Raw genomic sequence first — 14,708 nt, 5'->3', positions numbered from 1 at the left:
TGAATCTTGATGTTTTCCACCTAAGGAACACAAAAAACCAGATGGAAATTTTCTGGATGTTAATATTCGTATGTGTGTGTTCGGTGTTGGCCTCTAAAAATAATTATTCTCTATTAAAGAGCCCCCATCTGACTGCATTATTAGACAACACTTAATTATTAGACAACCTTAAGTGCCTGCTATTTCTACATGAAAAATAAATTAAAACTGTCTGAAAGTTGGCTGGTCATCCATTAGTTTATTTAAATACTGTATAACGATGTTTTGTCCTTTTTTCCATATCTTGTTTTCTTTTCTTTAGTTAGATTTATTGTTGTTTTTTAGTTCAATTTATTTATTTTATTTTTTGGCAGTTGGATTTTTTAATTTTTATAATTGTTTTTATTATTTAATATTTTAGTGATCATCAAGAAAAATGTACAATTCAAAAACTTATTTTTATTATGTATTGAGTAAATATTTCAATTTATTTATTTACTGGCTTATATTAATCTAAATTTACATATTTCTCAAGCAATTGAGCTCCTCAGGAAACTTTTTATGGTGCAGATTGTATAACAATTTTCTGGGATCCAAACAACTAATGGCTAAACATTCCAACTGTCTCATGCAACTCACTACTACGTAAAGACGTGAGTGCTCAGATTTATGACAGCTCTATCTAGGGTGGTAGTCCCTTGTAGTTTATGCATCATCACAACCCAGCACAATATTAGTGGCAGCATACATTGTTCCACTTTGCCCTATCCCCCTAAAGCATCAAATTTTACAATAGTGAGCCTGATCCTCAATCCAGTGCTGACAGCATTACCTCTAATTGTGCTGTAATCAAACTCTACAAAGGCCATTTGTGGGAACTTGCTGGGCTCAAGCTGATCTCGGCCTAGCACAGGCCAGTCGATTTTTCTGAGTATATCAGTTAATTTTTGTTCTGATTTGGTTTGATTGTGATTTTGTACTATACTAGCAAATACCCCATTTGAATTTTGAAAACTGGAAGATCGGTTTATGAATATATCACATCATTTTTGAATAACCATGATCTGTTAGACTGAGAATATACCTGATGAGTGCAAACGTTAGCCTTCAACCTACTAACAAACATCCTGTTTGAAATTTGAAAATCAGATGATTATTTACAGAAAATATTATAAGAATACCACATTGCACCTTCCAAAACAGTGCCTCAGGGCACAGGTGCAAACACGGTGGGGCAGAGTGGTGTGCGTGTCCCCCTGACTTATTTAGTCAAATGAAAAATTATAGGTCAATATCATATCAGTAGGTTATAATAGTATTGCGCAGCAAGAAAGCAAGTTTGAGTTGTGGTAAGAGAGCTCTCTGGTGAATGGGTGGGGAACTGGCATTTCAAGGTCTGGATGGTCTGTGGTAAACTTGAAGGTTATAGAATGTTCAAGGTTGGATTTAATGGGAAAGTTCTATTACCTTCTGTTCCCTATTTAAGCACTGCAATCAGTGTGAGTGAGTTGATGCATTTGAGCTAGTTCAGACCGTAATCTTGAAATAATAGCAATCTAAATGCATATTAGAAACCTTTTTTAGCATGAAAGGTGTGTTATCTATATTATTTTCTTTTGAGTTGATGAGTTGGAAAACCATACAATTAAAGCAACCTAAAATGTTCAGGAAATGGGAAGACTGTTTTTTTTTTTTTGTTTGTAATAATAGTGATTTTGATGTCTTTATTATTAAAATTTTTTAACACAAAAATGTTTAACCTTAAATCGGAACCATGTTGGATCACATTAATTTCATTCTGTTCACAGCCACAGACTGTTACATTTGACCATTCCACTAGATTTTTTTTTTTTTTTTTTTTTTACTTATTCTACTAGTACACATTTTTACTTTTGTAAATTTGAAAAAAATTACAGTTAGATGGTTTTGAAGCTAATCAGCTCATATTTAGGTTAAGCACATTTTTCACAAATAAAAAAAAAAATTTTAATGATTTTCAAAACGCTGTAACTTTATGAAAAATTATTGTATGGAGATGATAAAAAACACTTTTAAGCATGAAGTTTCTAATAGAAGCAGGTTGGCGAAAAATCAAGTGGGTCTTCACTACCATCTGGTTCTGGTGTACAGGATCAAACATATTTTGATAATGGTGCTGGACACTGGCTTGGACGTTCGTTTAGTATTACCTCATCTCAAAAAATAAAAGTTTTAAAAAACTGTTGGCTACCAACTCCAAGCTGTGAATTTGATAATGATGCTGTGAAATTAAAAAAAAAAAATTCAAATACAGCTGGTTGGTGGATTATGCTCCTTGGCTTGTGTATTTGTGTTGCGCACTTACTGTGTGTTGTTTCCACCAACTAATATGCATGGTGTTTTGGGTTCTTTCATAGTGAGACCTTTTACTCTCTATAAAGACATGCACGAATTCACAAAATCTCACACATCAGCTTAGTGGCACAAATCAGCAGCCACAAAGCAAAGTGTTTTACTGAAAATATACCCGTTGATGTTCAGTTGATTTCTGTTCACCAACAAGAAAATTGTTTGTTGTATCAGTAATTTAAACTGTGATGTTTTGTGGTACACAGGATCTACATTTGAGGGGCAAAGAAAATCATGAAGGTGTTTTTGAAGACTTGATCAACTCAAAATTGATGCTGGTGACCACATCTTATAAGAGCACATAAAAAGGGCACAAAAATGCCACTTACTTGTCAACATGGATTCATAATGAAATAATCAATTATAGGCGACTTCATTATAGACGATATCACTACTGATGTAAAGAAAGCATGTGCTTATAGTATCCTGGCAGAAGAGAGCAATGACATATCAGGGAAAGAGCAACTTTTCATTGGGGCTAGACTTTTTGATGAAGAAAAGATGATGGTTCATGAGGAATTTTTAGGTTTTTTAAAGTTGACTGACATGGATGCAAAACCGGTAGCGTCTGCAATCAACAACTTTGCAGAAAAGGTAGGCCTTGATCCAGAAAAGTGTATCAGACAAGGATATGATGGATGTTCCATTGTGTCAGGAAAGAATGGTAGTGTCCAGAAAATCATATGAGAGGGTTTTACTTTCACTGTGCTAGTCACAAAAACTGAACTTGTAAACAACTTAAAAAATATAGCAGTGATACGAAATACAGTCTCCCCAATAAAAGAAATAAATTATACTGAGTATTGGCCCTTTTTTGAAAATGCATACAGATTATACTAATGCTCTGTGAAACTTGTTGATTTCAAAAATATAAAACTACCACTACATTCAAGAAACATTATGTGAAAATCATTATGGTAGTGAAAAACTATCAGCAGATGGTAACAATGCAACAAGAAAAGCTGCTTTTCAAATGCATTGCGATGCTACAAAATCAGAATTCATTGTTAGTGTTTTTCACACTAACAGTGGTAAATTTACCACACTGGTGGTAAATGCTCTTCAGTCAACAAGTGTGAACTTACTTCAATATGCAAATCACATAAAAATCACAAATATCATGAGAAAACATTGTACAAATGTGCGTGTTGAAAGTGGAAGTGTTATAGCAGAGGTTGAAACAATCACCAAGCATCTTGGAATAGATTTCAATATACCATGAGTCATAAACCAGCAGAAACATTGTGTGAATCCTACAGCACATACCCCTAGTTAGTTTTGTAGAAGATCACTAATTATACCGTACATAGATTCATTAATAATGTCTCTGGAACAGTGTTTTTCTGAGGGGAACTTGCCCATATTCTCATTGCTTACACTGCACCCTCACATAATGATTGATATGATGTATAAGAATTCTTTATAAAAACTACAAGTTTTTGTAGTTACTACAATTTAAATGATTTCCTTGGTGAAGCTGAATTTTTGTACAACCAATGGAAAGGAAAAATGTACCAAATGCTGAACTGAAGAAGGCAGAACTAGTTGCACTAGTTAAAGAAACCCAATTGTTTTGACCCATCCAAAAAACTGGTGCTACTTATCTCACTTGCACAGCCCTGCACAATGTGCACTACTGAAAGATCCTTTAACACCTTAGGGTAAAAACTTGGTTACAGTCAACAATGACAGAAAATCGGCTTGTCGGTCTTTGTATGATGAGTGTGTATAAAAAGAGGGTTCTGGAAGCTAAAAATAAATTTGAGAAAGAAATTTTGTCAAGATTTAGCCAGAAATCTTGTAGGCTAGTGCTGAAAAGATTTAGATAGGTTTGAATAACACTACAACTAATTACTTTTAGCATTTTAAAGTGTTCAAATAAAACCATTTTTTAACAAAAAACGTTATCTTATTTTTGCCCCCCTGGAGAAAATCCTGGCTACACCTATGCCCAAGGGGCATCCCATTTGTTACCAGTTAATGGCGATGATTGGTCAAGCATTGCATGAGGTGCAAGGCTTCTCATATCACCTCACTACTCTAGCCACACATGGAATCCCCATGGGAACCCATTATTATTAAACAGAAATTTTTATAATATTATTTTATTTTATTTCATGAAACGTTAGTGTTATTATTCTTGTAATATTATTCATTAGATCGATTTGAATCATTTAGTTCAAACCTAGCAAACACAGTTCATTAATTCAATTCATTAAAGTTTACATTTCAACCGCCAAATTTCACTACTACATACTTGTATATATTTACATGTATAATACATATATATGCGTATTACATATATATAGGCTGTATATTTATACAGCCTATGATACTGCTGGTAACGTAATGATTCCAACGTGGGGTCAAACATCTAAATCAATTTGACCGTTGAGCTGCTCTGGTAGAACAAACAAACATACATATATACACCCTAAATACATTATACTCCTTTTTGGGCAGTTGTGTAAAAAATATTTTATTTAAATAAAATGAAAATATTTTTAATTAAGTTGTGTGTGTAAGCTGTGTATCAGGAACAACCCACAGTTGTAGGACTTTCTCAGAAAGCGGCTTTCTATGTGACGGAAAGTCCTACAACTTTGTTGTCAGCTTTTTCTTTTGGATATTTTTAATTTTGAATGTTAAATCTGATATTTAATAGTAAAATTCAGATAAATCAACTACACCAATAGTCATGACAGTTAGAAAATATAACTTAATGAACCAATACATTGTTGATAATAAATTTGAGGAAATTAATGACCCAAATAAATTTTTAAAAGTAACAAAAAGTTTAATAAAAAAAATTCAGATTAATTTTTATTGTAATAATAATAATTTAAAATACTATTCTAGTTTATATCATTTTGAACCACTGCCCCTAAATTAACTGGAATAAAAAATACGTAAAAAATTTTTAAAAAAAATTCAAAAATTCATAAATTAAACATCCTAATGCAAGCTTTAATCAATTTTAAATCTATCCCCATTTATATTTTATGCAAAGTATTAGATAAAATTCTTAGGAATAAAATGAATTTACCTAATACATTTAATATAAAAAATTGCTATGAATTAATAAATAAATTAAATAGCTTAATTGTAAAGACATTATAATAATTAGTTATGATGTAACTAACATGTATCCTAGCATACATATCATAAAAATGATAAATAAATTAAAAAGTAACCAAGAAGATAAAAAATTTAATAATTGTATCACCACTATTATAAGAAACATACATCAACATCATTTTGGATCTAATAACAAATATTATACACAAAAAATACCTAACCTATGGGATTTTCACTATCAGCTATTATGTCAGAAAATATTTGTAGGATCTTGAGAGTAAATTAGTACATGGAACTCATAAATGTAAAATAATTTTAATATGGTCAGGTTACATTGATATTTTCATTACATATAACACTGTAATAAACAATATATATACACAAAAGTTATAGATAACAAATGTGGTAAAGGTTGACAAAATCAATTACAATTAATTCTCATAAGAAAGTAACAGTGTAGTAATGAAACACTCTAAATGGAATATTACACAAAAATGAAGTAAGATTCATATTTGCAACAATGATAAGAGACCATCAATGATCAGCTGATTGACATGATTAGGTGACAAAATTTATATTTATTTAATCATTACAATATTTTGAATTAAAAAATAGTTTTTTAATTTTTAAAAATTTAACTTTTAAAATAAATTATAATTAAATTTGATTAAATTTTAATTTAATTTGGTTGAATTTCTTTTTACTTAATTTTAATATTTGAATTTACTGAATTTAGTAATTTTCAAAATCCAAACTTTATCCTGCTATCATTTTGGGTACAGACATCGTACCAACTTTTTTTTTTCTTAAAGAGACCTTTAAAATGATGTATCACACAAAAGGTGTTATCATTTTAAATATTTGAGTTATGACCCTTGGGCCACCCGCAAGAAGGGGTTGAAATTCTACTTCCTATCATAAGGTAAAGTAGTTGATTGATATCTTATCCTGAAAGTTACAGATTTCTATCTGCAACGGTTTTAAAGTTGTTTGGGGGATTTCCGTACTTTTGACTATACTCTGTATAACTCTGTATAATAAATGAACATCTAATAATATTAAACAAATTTAATTTTTTTAATGAAAATTTAAAATTCACATTTGAAATAGATAATAATAAAATGTTAAATTATTTACATGTCAGTATCAAAATAAACAAGGAAAACCAAATTAAATCATCAGTAGATAGAAAACTTACATCTAATTAACAATACTTAAAAAATCAAATCACCCTTGGGTCTCATAAAATCAACAGTTATACAAGTATGATTAATAGAGGAATCAAACACATGTATAATAACATAGAAAAGTTAAACGATGAAAGAAATATTATAAAACATATAGAGATTGAAAATGGATATGAAACTACTTTAATTAATGTTTATAAAAACAACTACAGCAGGACACTGATAATTTGTCACCTTTGGGAGTGAGAACGTGATGAATTAATGAAAATGACAAATTACTGAATAGTGTAACAGAAGTCGGGTTACATAAAAATTATCGCTGTATTGGACTAACTGTTATCATCCCCCTCCTGTTACTTAACGCGTCATAAAAAAACAGCAAACTGATGCAATTTAACTAAGTATTCTACTGATCATTTAGTATCTTATTATGCAGTTACATGTAGTATACTTACATAAGTAAACTATTCACGAACACAATTGTCTATAAAAATTATGTATGTACTGTACTTAAAAAAAATACTACACATACAACACTATAATACATGAGTCAAAGACTGAAACCCAGTAACTACAGAACATTGTAGGCCTATGTTTTGTTATTTAAGCACTTCTATCTATAAAACCTATAACTTAAAAGGTACTGTATTTAAATTTATGTTTACATATTTACACTTCATTTTACTTTCTAAAGAAATATGTAATTTTTCACTGAATTTTAACATTCCTTTCTTTTTCTACTGCAAATTGATGAACTTGCCGCATAGCAATTAACTTCCCCACCTGTGCTTCTTTTTGATCGCAATACCATTCAATGCATTTCATCAGCATCTCCACGACTTCTTTGCTGCTCATTTTACTGCGGCCGACACTGCAGATTACCGCACAGCGAGGGCTACGTACATTCATAGCATTAGGTCCTCCAAGCATAATTCCTGGCGCTCCTTCATTCAGGAACAAGGGAATAAAGACCCTTGGGGACGTTGTGAATAGAGCCCTTGGACATAAGAAAAGGAAAGATATCCTCTTGTCAGCCTTGTCAACTCGCGAGGGTGTGGTAATTGATAAGGACCGTGTCCTTAACATTTTGCTGAATGATTTGCTCCTGGATGACACTATGGTGGGTGAGGTTTCATACCACCGATGTGTCAGGTGGGAAGTCACGATTTTCGAGACCTAAAAAAATCTTCTGAAATCACTGAGGTGGAAGTGTACCAAGTGATCTGTAGTATGGCACGGCACAAGACTCCCGGATATGATTATATCACAATGGAGCTCCTCGTCCGAGCGCTTCCAGTAGTTCTTGGTACTCTAACTAGAATATATAATAGGTTGCTCTTCGCTGGCCACTTCCAGCGTGGAGATTTGGTGAGACAAAGATAGCAACAAAGATCCTACTGTTAGTTCTTCCTACTGTCCACTAACGCTTTTGCCCATGATTGGCAAGGTTTTTGAGAAGGTCCTATATTTGCTTATTAATGTTAGATTTGCCACTGATCATTTGCTAATGGACAACCAATATGGTTTCTGACTGGGCAAGAGCACTGAGGATGCCATACTAAAGGTGATGGGTATAGCTTCCTCTAGTCCATGTAAATATATATTAGGGATTTTTCTGGACATATCCAGGGCATTTAACAACTTATGGTGGCCCTCTGCCCTGTTTCAGATGCAGAAACGTAAGTGTACACGAAATTAACTAGAAGTGCTCTCAAGTTATTTCCGCCATCGGATCGTTTCCCTGCGTGACGGCGGCTCGGAGATTCGTAAGACCTTAACTAAAGGATGCCCTCAGGGCAGTGTTCTGAGTCCCGTTCTTTGGATCATAGAATTCGATTCGATGTTGCGTTTAAGGTTGCCATGTGGTTGTCGTGTCGTCGCTTATCCTGACATCACGCTGCTACTGATTGAAGGGGATTCGCGTAACGAGGTAGAGTTCCGAGCTGCTCGTGCTTGCGACACACTCAACTGTGGAGTCTCCAACATAAGATGATTTTCAGCCCAGAAAAAAACACAAGGATGTTGCTTAAGGGCCAATTGGCTGTTATCTGACCAAACCGGGCCCAGATGGCTGGTCTCCCCATTACTTTACGACTCAAAAATATCTGGGTGTTATCCTTGATGAGAGTTTTCGGTTCAAGTTACATCTACAGTACAAGTACGGTACAAGTATCTACAGTACGGTTCAAGGAACATCTACAAAGAAGGCCGCTGATGCTTTTTATGGACTCCGTAGAGTCATTCATTTCGTTTGGGGGTTGAATTACCGTACCATGCGTATCCTTTACAAAGGTGTCAGCGAACCTATATGTTGTACGCTGCGCCTGTCTGGGCTCACCGCATGGCTTTTAGGTATTGCGCGGACATTTTGCTGCGGGCCCAGTGACTCCTCCTGCTGACTGTTATAGGCGGTTATAGAACAGTCTCGCGGGAGGCAGTCTGTGTTATAGCTGGAGTCAAACCAATAGATATCTTAGCTAATGAGTGTAAGGAACGCTACATTTCCAAGGTAAATAATCTATTGACGTCAGAATGAAAGCAGGAGATTGAAGACCGGGTCTTGCGTCTTGGCAGGTCAGGTGGGACGAATCCACCACAGGCTACACGCATGGTATATTTCCTATAGTGTCTGATTCAAGTGCGATTGGATGGGTCTCCCCCAATCGGTATATCACACAGTTTCTCTCCGGGCATGGTGCCTTTCGGGCGAGTTTAGCTAGGTTTAGTTTGTTGGGTTCGAGTCAATGCCCGGATTGTGGGAATGATGATACAGTGGACCACGTCCTCTACATCTGTTCCCGATACGAGGTCGAACGTTCACGAGCTGTTAGGGAACTTGAGAGAATACATTCCTTTCTGGATCTCCGTATTAACTGGATGATCCGCGAAGAGTGGTCTCTAGTGGCTGGTTTTCTTTGTGCCCTTGTGGTATGTAGGTCTGCAGAGTGAATTTAATCGAGGTATCGATCGTGGTAAGATCCCAGGTGGCTAGGGTTCCGATTTAGGCATTGGATTGGTTGGAGGTAGGCACATTGGCATCGTGCCACGGTTATATTGGTCATGTTTGTGATTTGCTTTGGGGCTTCCGCTGATCGGGGTGGCCGCGCCGCCGGGGTATGTTAACCCGTGCGACCGGGGACGTGGCTTCCCTGCGCCGGTGACGGTCGTGATCGTGACTTGATAATGCCACGTGAGACATCATGATGTGACCGGGTGGGGTGTGGAGTTTGTCCCCGGCTTCTGCGCGGACCGGAATGAGGTTGCGTTCCCCTTGTTAGGTGACCTAAGTTGGTCGACTTAATGGGTGTAGGTCTGAATTTCTATGTTGCGTAAAACACAATTTTGATTGATATGAGTGTAGCATTTATTTAACTTTAAACTCGTTCGTTTTCTGAGGCATTCACAGTCACGAACGGTGTCGTCAAATCTTTACTAGGCGCGGGGTTCGCGCTTCCCCGGTTTTGATTGGTTAGTTTGAGGGAATCATGTTAGGTTGGATGTGAAGATGTCCGTTTGAGGCCTTCGTGAAGACGAAATTTGATTTGTATTTTACTGATGCATATGTCTACCGAGGCATTTACATCGGTGGCATCCCGACCGAGGCCTGGCTGAAAACTGTGAGATGTAATCAGTTAGAGGGTCTAAAGACGACCTCCCGTAAAGCCCCTCAGTGCTCGGAACGGAGGGGTTGGTGTGGTGACCGGTAACGTCACAAGGTGGGTGTCTTCCCCCAACGGGGTTGGGATGCTCATTTTACTCACTGGATTATCATCGAATTCTTCATCTTCAGCAGCTTCCTTTAAATTTTCTTTATTTTTGGTATGATTAACAATTTTTTCCATCATTTAATACTTCATAGCCTAAATCTGTGTCATCTAATTTTACCCATTCTTCTAACTCCTCATTTGTAACATCATTTAAAATCAGGAATGCTGTCACAAATTTCTTTCAATTTCAAATTTTTGTCTGCATTTTCTTTTTCAGTTTCTGGTTCTGGTAGCTGGTTAGGCCACAGTTTATTCCAGCTCAACTTCAACATCTTTTCCAGGATGTCTTGCCAAGTGTCAGCAATATTATATAGTGCATCCTTTATGGTGCACTATTTCCAAAAATCTTCTACCTGTAATTCATTTTTGCAGAAAATTAAATTTTGCATTAATAATTTTTATAACATCGCTTTATACTTAATACGAATTCTTGCCATTCTATGGGCTGGAATGAACAGCTTGTGTTTGCTGGAAGAAATACGGCGATTATATTGCCCTTTAGTGCTTCCAGTTTGTTGACCGAATGGCAAGGAGCATTATCCATCACAAACACCTTTTCTAGTAAATTATTTTCTCTAAGATGTTGCTGGATTTCAGGCACAAAACAGTCGTAAAACCACTGGCTAAACATTTACTAAGTTTTTTCTTAGGAAACGCCTTCCAGGATAATTCGTCGCAGTTATATATTTGCGCATGACTTAAGTTAAGACTTTAATTTTTAACTAAATTTATCACAATAGTCAGACACAACCTGATTGTAAGCGCTTAATTTCTGGCCCTCAATTGCAAGCTGACAAATTCCGTACCTTGCTTTAAATCTATTTAGCCAACTGTGGCTGGCTTTAAAATCTGGATCACCATTTGATCAATAATTAATGAGGCACTTAAAGCTAGACCTTGACTATAACATTGTGCGAACCAAATGTACACTGCCTCATAAAGTTCAGCATTTTCTACTGTTTTCATTCTCTTTCTGGTTGTTACATCATAATCGGTAACTTCCATTTTACTCATAAATTATTCTATTTAATCAGCATTTGTTTTTAATATCATTTACTGACGTACGAGGGATTCTGAACTCCTGTGATAGTTTAATGACATTTTCACCCTTATGAAGGCGTTGAAGAATCTCAAACTTTTTTGTCAATTTTAAATTTTGGTAACTTCCATGTTTGCTAGACATTTTTGCTCTATACATACAATATACAGTAATAGGTACGACACTAGTATGAACAACTGATTCACAGACACAAAGTTTACTACTGCAATGAATTTCAGGAAAAGAAATGACATAATATAGTATTTTTTATACAATACTATATTGTGTAAAAGATATATGTAAACTGATTAGATAATAGTGCCCAAATGAAAATATTTATATGAATGAAAAATAAGTAAAGTAATTTTATCAGTTCTCTTCTCATGTGATTACTGTAATTTATATATAACATACAATAGGCTCATATAAAAACATCATTTGTAATTAAGTGAATTTTTATGCTGTAGGCTGAAATAGATAGAGTACTTTTATTAGTAATTAAAAATTTAATTTACTTTTGTGTATCAGTACTGTACTTCTAAAATAAAAATCAAATTTGCCAAAGGGGTGACGAGTTATTTAATGAAACGAATTATAAATATTTAATGGTGATGAATTATCAGGGTCCTACTGTATATCAAAACACAATAACAAAATAACTACCATAAAAACAATACGTAATAAGACAAAAGGGTGAAAAAATATATATAAAGTATTTATACACTAATAATATCATTGAAAACATTAGTAAAACTTACAATAAAAAAATATTTAAACCAGGATAAAAAGCCTAATCACCACATAATAACATTTAAAAAAAAAAATTAAAACACCACTCAAATTAAATGCACTAAAAGGTAAAAAATAATTTTAGAATGGTATCTCAGAATGGATTTGACTACAAGTTTTGATGGTGATATGAAAGATTATTTGAAAGTCATAGTTTCAAATTAAAAATTTGATGTTTTTGCCAATTTTTTCATATTCGTGATGAATAGCCTAAAGAGTGGGGTGTTCATGTCAAAGTACAAATCTTTGGACCCTACTCTTTAGGTCATTCATCATGCATAAAAAAAAGTTGGCAAAAATATCAAATTTTTAATTTATAGCTATGCCTTTCACATAATCTTTCATATCATCATCAAAGCTTGTTGTCAAATCCATTCTGAGATACTGTCCTAAAAGTATCTTACCTTATTATTATTTTTTTACCTTTTAGTGCATAAGAATTATGCACTTTTAATGCACCTTTTAATTTAAGAATAATGTTTTAATTTTTTTTTACATATATTTTATTTTCTACTTTTTAGTGCATTTAATATAAAAGTGGTTTTTGAAAAGGTTTTTATATATTTTTATTTTCTACTTTTTAGTCTACATAAGTTTATACTTATGTATAGAATCTGGATAGAAATTGCTACAAGCGCATTTATCAAAATGCGTACTTTTTTATGTGATTGGCAGGTCAGATTATATCTGCGAGCTAGAATCATAAAATGTTATGTGTTATGTGGCGGCCTTTGAAAAGGGTGCTATAGACGCATGCTAAGGATATCTTGGAAGGATAAGGTGTCAAACATCAAGGTACTAGAGAGTAGGAATAAACAACTCAAGATTACATCTACAGCATAAACAGGGAAATTACAGTTTGAGAAGTTGAAAAGTTGAGAAGTTGAAAATTACAGGGAGAGAAGTTTGAGTTGCTCCAGTTGATCATGCAGGGGAAGATATTGGGCAGGTGTAATGGCATGTGCAGAATTTCATGGCTGCGCGATCTGAGTGAATGGTTCAGTGCATTGTCCACTGAACTGTTCCGAGCTGCCTATTCAAAGGTCAAAGTAGTGATGATGATTGCAAATCTCCTGAAAGGAGATGCCACTTGAAGAAGAAGTTTATACTTTACAGCTGCGCTAGCGTACAGGTTTGAGCATATTTAGTGAAAGATCGGATTGGTATGTTTTATAATGGCTGAGTGCAATTGAAAGATAGGGCTAAACGATTTAATTTCCAGATAACCAAGTTCCGGTCGATCAAGAGTATACCCGATGCATAAAAGAGTTAGGGCTTGACCTGCTGATACACACGCTGTTTGAATCGTGAAAATCGGAAGAGCGGTTGCCAAGATATTACGGTGGGTACCCTATTGCACCCCCTTCCCAATTTCTGAACAGCACCCTGGGGGCACTTGAAAATATTATCATCCGATGGGTACCACTGGTTGTAGATGGGGTATCATTGAGGGTGGTAGATCAAATTTTTCATACCGCTAGGACTGACCATTTATGAGATATTTGCAATTTTTGTTTGAAAATTCGAATCCAGTTAAAAAGTACTAAATCTCCCAAAACTTTGGCTGCTGTACAGAATTTCTAGTAGCAACTGTATACCCTAATATATATCTCACTTGTTTATAAAACTAATGACATGTTATCATTTAGCTCCAGTCGGTTGATGTAGTTGGTAGAACCCTACATTTTGGAAAAATTATGTATTTTAAATGTGTCCAAATTCTAGATCCAAACTTACTGAAACAGGCTAGGTTATCTTTCACAAAAAAAAATGTGCATGTAAATGATGTTGTGAAAGTTCAAGGGGCATTTTTTTCACTTAGCAACTTGGGGGCATCTTAGTAACTTGAAAATGTTGCTAAAATGTGTTGTCATCAGCAGCAAACCTGTATGCAAAATTTCAGATCAAATAGATAAGCGGAAGTCTTCAAAATTCAACTGAAGGTTCCATACCATGAATCTCACATACATAGCCCATCTCACATACATAGTCCATGAGTAAGTTAATGTAAGAGTGGCAAAAAACAAAAATAATAATAATAATAAAATAAACAATCTGTATGTAATTTGTAAAATTAAATGTAATGGTTGTGATGCTATTTATGTAGGAAAAACAAATAGATCCTTTAAAACTAGATTTCTTGTACATTATAGAAATTGTAAAAATAATAAATTAGGTTAATTTAATATGGCAGACCATTTAATAAACAATAAACATTCTATTTCTGATATTAACATAAAATTTCATGGATATATATGTAAAACACATATCCTTTGTGAATTTGATCACAAAGCAAATGTACAACTGTATATGAGTCATTATATTATTAGATGTAGGTTTTCTATATACTAGTTTAAATTTGGTTGCCCTTGTTTATAAATATTGACATCTAAATAATTTAATATTCTATTATCTATTCAAATGTGAATTTAAAATTTTTATTATAAGAATTTAATAAAAAAATTTAATGTACAATCATTT

The sequence above is a fragment of the Lycorma delicatula genome, chromosome 3 (assembly GCF_047948215.1).
Source record: "Lycorma delicatula isolate Av1 chromosome 3, ASM4794821v1, whole genome shotgun sequence".
Taxonomy (NCBI): domain Eukaryota; kingdom Metazoa; phylum Arthropoda; class Insecta; order Hemiptera; family Fulgoridae; genus Lycorma; species Lycorma delicatula.
Note: the sequence above shows the minus strand (reverse complement) of the source record.